This window comes from Bison bison, unplaced genomic scaffold, assembly GCF_000754665.1.
Source record: "Bison bison bison isolate TAMUID 2011002044 unplaced genomic scaffold, Bison_UMD1.0 scf7180017864260, whole genome shotgun sequence".
NCBI lineage: Eukaryota > Metazoa > Chordata > Mammalia > Artiodactyla > Bovidae > Bison > Bison bison.
Genome location: NW_011494832.1, coordinates 8,016,253 through 8,025,202, shown reverse-complemented (window position 1 = coordinate 8,025,202; position 8,950 = coordinate 8,016,253).

Here is an 8,950-nt window from a genome sequence, read left to right as displayed (position 1 = left end):
GCTCTGCCATCCCTGGGATTCTCCAGGAAAGAACACTGCAGTGGGTTGCCGTTTCCTTCTCCAATGCATGAAAGTGAAAAGTGAAAGTGAAGTCGCTCAGTCGTGTCCAACCCTCAGCGACCCCATGGACTACAGCCCACCAGGCTCTTCTGTCCATGGGATTCTCCAGGCAAGAGTACTGGGGTGGGTTGCCATTGCCTTCTCCAGGAGTGACTGCTAAGTGATGCTAAGTGAGTTAAGAGTTCATTTTGAATCATTTACTTGGCATAAGTCAGCTATACGACCACAGGCAATCTTTTGTCTCCTGTATGCAACCAAAAACTCTGAAAACCATGCGCTATCCGCAGTTAAGAGACATTACTGCCAAATGAAACTTGCACTACCAGATAATATGAACAAAATATTAGAGGAATTCATTTGGCTCTATTGGACCAGTTGTTCCCTCCTCCAGCAGAAGTCATGAGGCAGAGCTCTGGTCCCGTGCATTTTGGTTTTTTCCAACTGATGTGGGAGAAAATTTTTATCAAGGCAGCCACTGCAAAAATCTCTTCTTTAGTTACAATGACAAAAGACTGAGGCACATAGCAAAAGACATGATAAGAATAAAGAGATGAAAATCTTGTAACTCTGGCCACAAATAAGAGATTCTCAGGACACAAGATTGGAGCCAAAGTAACCATAGTAGCTACATGCATTCATTTATCTATCCAAGATATATTTCAGTTCAAAGTATATTTCAGTTCAGTTGGGTTCAGTCGCTCAGTCGTGTCTTTGCGGCCCCATGAGCCGCAGCCCGGCAGGCTTATTAAGTGGCTGATACGTTAGGTACCTGAAGACATTGTAGGTACAGTGATCACCAAGACGGAGCACCGTTACTCGTGCTCCTACATTCCATAGTGTTTTTCATCCCCACTTTCCTCATTCAAACTGCCATCAAGACAGTCTCAGAGGAAAATACGTCTTTATGAGGGGGTTAGTAGCTCTTGTTTTGGAAGGAGGGATACAAACTGAGAAACAGAGGCCAGCTGGTGTGTTTGTTCAACATCAAAACATTAGGTAATCATATTAGCTCAGTAGTTGCTCATTTTTAGGTGTATGTTTGAATCACCTGTGAAACTGAAAAAAATCTCAGTGCTGAACTCCAAATTAGGGAAATCAGCATGCCTGGGATGGGTGGGGCACAAGCATCGATAATTTTAAGGGCAATCCAGGTGATCTGAATGTGCGTCCAAGACTGAAAACCGCTGCAGTAGCTTCAAATCTGTCTTGTGTTGTCCTGGGTATTTTCCTGGGCAAGTGTATACTCCAGAACATGTGTCTCCATGTATATCTGTATGCACCACAGAGGTGTATATGTATGTGTGTCTGTATCTAAATGATGCTGTAGGATATTTTGTAGGATTTTCCTTTACTAAATACATCCAAGCTCTTCTGCAAGATGTGGTAATTTGGTATAATTAACATCATATTTGATGTTACTTCAGAGAAGAATCTACCTGAAGCTACATAAACTCTACAGTAATAAAAAAAAAAATGCCAGCGTTAGTTTATAACTGCATGTGCACTCAGTCATTCAGTTGTGTCCAGCTCTTTGAGACCCCATTGACTGTAGCCCACCAGGCTCCTCTGTTCATAGGATTTTCCAGGCAAATATACCAGAGTGGGTTGTCATTTCCTTCTGTAGGAGATCTTCCTGACCCAGGGATTGAGCCCTCCTCTATTGCATCCCCTGCATTGGGAGGCAGATTCGTTACTACTGTGTCACCTGGGAAGGCCTAGTTTCTGACTAGAAGTTATTATCTCTGCATTAAATCCATGATCAGATGATTTATTTTCCTATTAAAAAAAATAGCATCACTTCTCAAAAGTCGGACTTACTCTTCAAATAACATGAAATTGCTTTTGTTATTATAACTGTTTCCCATTCAATTATTAGATGTTTATGTTACTATTTCTTATCAAGCAAACATTATTTGCTATAGTACTTATCTATTGAAAGCCTCATTCTTGCCTGTGATTAATAGATGTGTAAAAACAGTGTACACAAGTATTACTAACACCATCCGTTAACCAACACTGCTATGTCTCTATTTGTCTCTTTTTCTAGAGTATAAGGGCTTCCCTGGTGGCTCAGATAGTAAAGAATCCGCCTGCAATGCAGGAGACCTGTGTTTGATCCCTGGATTGGGAAGATACCCTGGAGAAGGAAATTGCAACCCACTTCAGTATTCTTGCCTGAAGAATCCCCATGGACAGAGAAGCCTGGCAGGCTACAGTCCATGGGATCACAAACAGTCAAACATGATTGAGCGACTAAGAACCTTAAAGTTCAGAGAGACGTCTCAAAAAATAGTTTCCATGTTTCTCTGTCTTCTGCCAAAGTGCTGGCATGATGACCCTTTTAGTCTCTCCTAGCTCTCACAGTAATGGCTACAAGCCCAGCCAAACATCAGGAAGCAGCTTCTTCAGGAGCTTGAAAGAAATCAGGTCTCATTAAACAATAAGGGAATGGGCCACACAGCTCACTTATTTCCTCTGCCCTTGGAAAAATGTAGATTCCTTGGTGTAAAGTAGAGAAGCAAATCAAAACTAAATTACCTCTGTGTAAATAAACCATGTGACACCAATAATTAGGAAGCTTAAGTGTAAGAACATGGCCTGCTATATGAAAAGACCAAGATTTACTTCCAGATCAGCTGACAAACATCTTTAAACTCTTTGATGATACAAACAAAACCTTTAAGCAGTTTGATCCTAAGCCTTCTCTTCATCCTTCCACCAGGATTCCAGCTGTGATTTGTCAGATTTTATGGTGTTATTATCAGATCTGGACTGATGGTGCTAATTATTCCCCTAAAAGATGCCAGGATTTAATCATGCAGAAACAATATTTTACTTCTATTAAAAGGATTTTTAGAAATTTGTTTCATCATACTGTCTCTATAACTTACTATTTTTTTTATTTATTATATTAGAAAATGCAGTTAATTGTGTTGATACTATTTTGGGATTCATGACAAACATGTATTTAAATGGGGTGGTATGTATAAGCATGAATAGACCATACATGGGTTGTTGCTGAAAAAAGTCTGTTGCTTTTTGCTTCTTTCTTTCTTTATTTATTTTTACATTTGTAGGGTAAAAACCTACAAAGAACCTCCAACCTATAAAGAACCTCCAGCCAGCTTGATTTTGTTGCTGCTACCACTGCCAGATATAGCAGAGCTGACATGTTGCTGAGTTATGTCCTAGCAATTTTTGCTCATGTTGTAACTTAGCTTCACCACATTAGTTCAGTCAAGCAGTGCTGTGGCCTTCTTGATGTGTTCCATATTTACACAGTTGTAAATATTCTGTAAAGAATTGTGTACAATAGTTATTGCTTCTGAGGTTATGACATAGGTTCATTCTAGGGCTAAGACTTTTTTATTGGTAAACAGTTCCCAAAACTTAACTATGCATGGTTATCTTGATAAAACAATTTATAAACTAAATATGTTTAAGGCACGTGAACCAAATCAAAACAAAAAATGATGTCAAGCCTTCCCTGAAATTTCCATCAGTAGGTTAACAAAGTTGGGTATTTACTAGGCAATGTAGACCAGTGTGTCTGAATTATAATGTGTCCATAAAATACCTGGGAATATTACTAAAATTCAGAGTCTGATTCAGAAGGTTTAGAGTGGGACTGAGATGCTGAGCATGTTTCAAAGCTCTCCAGTGATACTCATGTTGCTTATCGAAGAACCACACTTTGAATAGAATGGAACTGGGGAACTGACTTCACACCCAGATTTCTGGGCTCTGTACCTCACTTTGTAAATCAGAATTTCCACAGAAATCTGATTCTTCCTTAATTCCTCTATTAATTCTGATAAGTCCCTATGTTATAGACTGCAAACCATGAGACCCAATGTAAAAAACTCAATGGGAAAAGTCAGCATGTAATTCCTAACTTATTTCTCTAATACCTAATTTCCTCTTAAACCTTGGTGGAAGTTCATCAAAATAAGCACTCCTGAGAATTAGGCTTTTAAAATCAAAGGCTGCTTGGGAATGCAGTGCTCAGTCAGGAAACACCTTAATTTCTAAACTGTACCCCAGATCCGAGGTAGAAAACTGCTCAGAACAAGGCTCTGGAAGCACATGGATACTGTGATGCCAGAAGACTCTGAAAATGCTCTTCCCGACTCCCTATCCATTTTTCTTCTCACAGCAGTTCAGAGAAGCCTTGGGTCTGAGGCTGAATTCCCAGGGCAACTAACTCTATTGTGTACCATATTTCTTAATGTAAGATATTAATCTATGTTCAAAGTACTATTTGAATTCGAAAAATCTTACAGTTTAGTTTCAATATTATGCCATATCATTTTACTCAAAAACAGTGTGAATAGAGAAATAAAGACATAATCCTATGGCCCAAATAAATACTTTTCTAGGTATTCTTTTATTATTTAATATGTAAATATATCTTAAAATAAAATTTTGATAGTATCTTAAGTAATTAGTTTAAAATTTTAGATATGATGAGAGTATTTAGTTCAGTTCAGTCACTCAGTTGTATCCCAGGCCTTCCTGTCCATTGCCAACTCCCCGAGTTCACTCAAACTCATGTCCATAGAGTTGGTGATGCCAACCAACTATCTCATCCTCTGTCGTCCCCTTCTCCTCCTGCCTTCAATCTTTCCCATCAGGGTCTTTTCAAATGAGTCAGCTCTTCGCATCAGGTGGCCAAAGTACTGGAGTTTCAGCTTCAACCTCAGTCCTAACAAGGAACACCCAGGACTGATCTCCTTTAGGATGGACTGGTTGGATCTCCTTGCAGTCCAAGGGACTCTCAAGAGTCTTCTCCAACACCACAGTTCAAAAGCATCAATTCTTTGGTGCTCAGCTTTCTTTATAGTCCAACTCTCATCCATACATGACTACTGGAAAAACCATAACTTTGGCTAGACAGACCTTTGTTGGCAAAGCAATGTCTCTGCTTTTTAATATGCTGTCTAGGTTGGTCATAACTTTTCTTCCAAGGAGCAAGCATAAATAGTATTATGGTTATATTTTTAATAGAGTCCTTTCATTTTAGAAATACATACTGAAATATAAATGGGATTATATCTGGAACTTATCTAAAAATATGGGAAATTGAACAGTAGGAATACAAATGAAACAAGATTGGCCATGAATTAAGAACTATTGAAGATATATAAAGGACATGTGAGGTGTCATTATATTTTTCTATTTACCTTTGTACATGTTTAAATTTTTCTTCAATAAAATGTAAAAAAAAAACTTGGCTCACACTGTACCTATACAGCCAGAGAAATCTTTCTGAAGGAAGATCCAGTCATATTTTTTCCTTTCTCATATTCTTTTGTAGTTCCATTTCTCTCAAACTTTAAACAAGTTAATTAAGCTCATATGCCCTGTAGATTCTTGCCCTGGTTCAGGTCTTCAGCTTTGTGTTATACCATGTCTCCCTTTTTCTAAGTTGACTTACTTGCACATTCTATGACATGTTTTTTGGCTCTGAAGCCACATTTTAGTTTTTGTCTGATACACCTTTCTTTAAACTCTAATCCCAGTTTTTTTATAATTTTTTAAAATTTATGGTTTCCCTTTGATTACTTTTTTTTTGTAACTTGGTGACTGTATTTGGTTGACACATTTTTAATCTTCTCACATAACTTTTATCTCCCTTCTTCTACCCTGTTTTCTTTCAAAACTTTTTGATATTATTACTATCACCAATTAAGCATAAAGCAGTTGAATTTTGCTTTCAGTATTAATGGTATTGTTAATTCTGCTATTACTGTTTAGTAATAGCTTACTGTTACTGCATGCAGTCATTAATGCATGACTGCATTTTTTTCTTATGTCAGTCATCCCTTTGTTCAGCTTATTGTGATATTTGGTATCAAGACTATGTTTTTTTTTTTTAATTTTACTGACAGTGAAAATGAGATTTTAAAATTCTTGTTTTATCTACTACATTATTTTTACATGTTCCTCTTAAATGTGCATTTTTAGGGCAATGCTTTTCTCATCTTAATTTGCAGAACCTTTTCATTGATTCTGACTTGGATTGGGTTCCTGCAAATGGAGTCTGAGATGGGACTTTTCATTGAGTTTCATTGAAGAGCACTCTTAGGAACACCACTTCTGAGATGTGAAGAAAGCAGAATTGGGCAGGGGTAAAAAATGTTACAGTGTAGTTGCAAAAGTGACTTCAGCTGTGCCACAGTTTACCTTGAGAGTAGTCTGGTGTGGAGGCAAGGGTGCCAGGTCCTGTATACCCACCCCTGCACTAGTAAGAAAGAGCTATTCAGGGAGTGGATGGAGCTTTGAGAACTCAGCAGCTGAAGACCTATCAGCTGGGAGATTAAGCGTCTTAAACCTTAAGGATAGTGCATCAGAATATCGCTGCTGTCCACTCGGATCCAGTTGCTTCTTTTTGTAATTTCAGTCTTCCTGGGACAACTTTCTGAAGATTCTGGTTTGTCTCATTTTCTGGGGAAACTTAAAAGTTGAAGATTAGTAAAATGGATGACAATCTTTATTGCTGCAACTGACCTAAAACCTCATCATCGCCTTCCTTTAGATTCCCCATTCTTATGGACAGCACCTGTGCCGCTCTCAGAAGCATACCTGGGAAAGTGACCCAGACCTAACACCTCCAGTCACCATGTCCTTATGGGGCCATGGCTACTGTATATTTTTTCATTTGTCACTATACTTGGTCAGCAGAAAACCGAAAGTGCCAACTGAGTGCCTCCCTGTTCTGTGATAGAGCAGCAGCCTCTTCTTGACCCAGTCACCTATTCTGGGCAGAGTCTTCTTTCTCTGTATGCTTTACTTTCAGCAAGGGATCCTGAGGAGGTTGGGTGGCACCCACAGCTTAATGTTCAAGAGAACTCTTCCTCTGTCTCATGTCGGGAGCATTTTCTTCTCTGGGAGCCAGGACGTGTGGATCAGCATTCCTCAACCTTGATACTATTCACATTTGGGCCAGATACTGTGTTCTGGGGGACTTTCTGGTACAATGCAGGAGATTAAGCAGCATCCCTATTCTCTAACCTCTAGTCACCAGTAGCATTTTCCAGTTATGACTACCGAAAATATTTGTAGACATTGCCAAATGCACCACCGGCCCATCCCAGAAGAGACAACAAAATCATCTCCAATTGTTCTAGGCCCTCAGAGCCTAAATATGAGGGAATGAGGAACACAAATTGCCCAGCTGCCTTACTGGGAGTGATAACACTTGGTTGTAACTTGGTTCCAGTAGCCATGCACCCTACCATTTTAGTAGAAAATAAAATTCATTAATTTAAGGTATATACTGTGTCCTCATAGAGAGTGGCACAGCATAATGTCTCCAAATTGGCCTTGCAGCTGAACCTTAAGAAAACCACCCTTCACTCTATTTCTGAATACAGAGCCTCACGGCAGTGCAGGAACCAGTGGGAGAATTCACACGGTGGTTCTAGGGACCTTGTAGACACACTGTGAGCAAGATCTTGGCACAGACTTCATTTAATACCAAGTCCTGATACACCTGTCTAACAGTGGCACCATGATGACATTTTGGGACCTCGGTTATCAATTCAGACCCTGTGTCCTAGGTCTAAAATCCCTACTCCTCTCTCCCAGTTCATAGTTTCCAAGTAGATGGTCATGAGTTTCTTTAGAAAAGCACTGAAGATGCCATTGCCATACAAACTTGGTAACTGTAGAATTCTTCTTTATGGTGGGCATGTGGTACCTCTCCCTCTATCCCAGTTGTAGAGCTGGTTCATGTCTAGAAATGGGACCTGAGAATGTGACATTTTATTCAGGGGTGGGGGTCTGCCCTTAGATTCCTTATCATCCATCTTCAATTTTTTTTTTTTGATTGTATAGTTTAAGCAATGTGCTTGTTGGCTTACCTGTTATCCTGTGCCTCAGAACATTGTGTTCTATTTTTTCAATAGCTCTCTAGGTCCAGATCATAGCTGCCACTCAGACCTTGCTACTCATCATGGTAATTGCTCCCACCTGAATTCTTGAATGCTGATAGTTAAGTGCTACCAGATGGACTCTATTATTTCAGGATATTTATTACTTTCAGGGACCTCTGTTCTGAATCAGCATTTTCTACAGGAGCCTAGCCTATGGAGGACAAACACCAGGGAGCTTCTCAATGTTTCGGACTCACTAATAAACTCCTATCTGCTTTGATAGAGTTATTTTTTGGCACTCGCATTCAACATACTCGCTGGTGTGTTTTTCAGCCTTACCTATTTTAGCCATGGCATTGTACACACCTGTTTGAGTGTTTGGAGACTGATATGGAACAAATGTTTGTGTCCTCTAGAAATTTATATGATCAAGACTTTAATTCTCAATGTGATGTTATATGGAGGCGGGGCCTCTAGGAGGTGATTAAGTTTAGGTGAGGGTATGAGGGTTGAGTCCTCAAAATGGGATTAATGTCCTTACAAGAAGAGGAAGAGATGTTACAGCTTCCTCCCTCTGCCCTGTGAGGATACAGGCAGGAAGGCTGCCATCTGCAAACCAGCAAGAGCGCTTCAGCAAAAATCAATCTGCCTTCACCTTGATACTGGATTTTCCACCTTCTGAAACGGTGAGAAAAGTTTGTTGATTCAGTCACTCAGCCTGTGATGTTTTCTAATAGCAGCCCTAGCAAACTAAGCCCTTTCTCTAGCATGTAGTATAAATCACCACTTTCTCCAAAAGTCCAAGGCTATCCTAATAGTCTGTTAGAACTGTTACATGGGGTCCCTGTCAAAATACCAAATGTTACATTCTTGCAGAACATTATCCAACTTTATGCCTCTCTCATTGATTCTGTAGCCATAGATGTTCTCTTATCTTTCTCTGGTCTTAGATTCTAGATCTTTGGAGTGTGTTCCTTTTCCTCCCTTAGCAGGTGAATTCGGATAGAATTTTT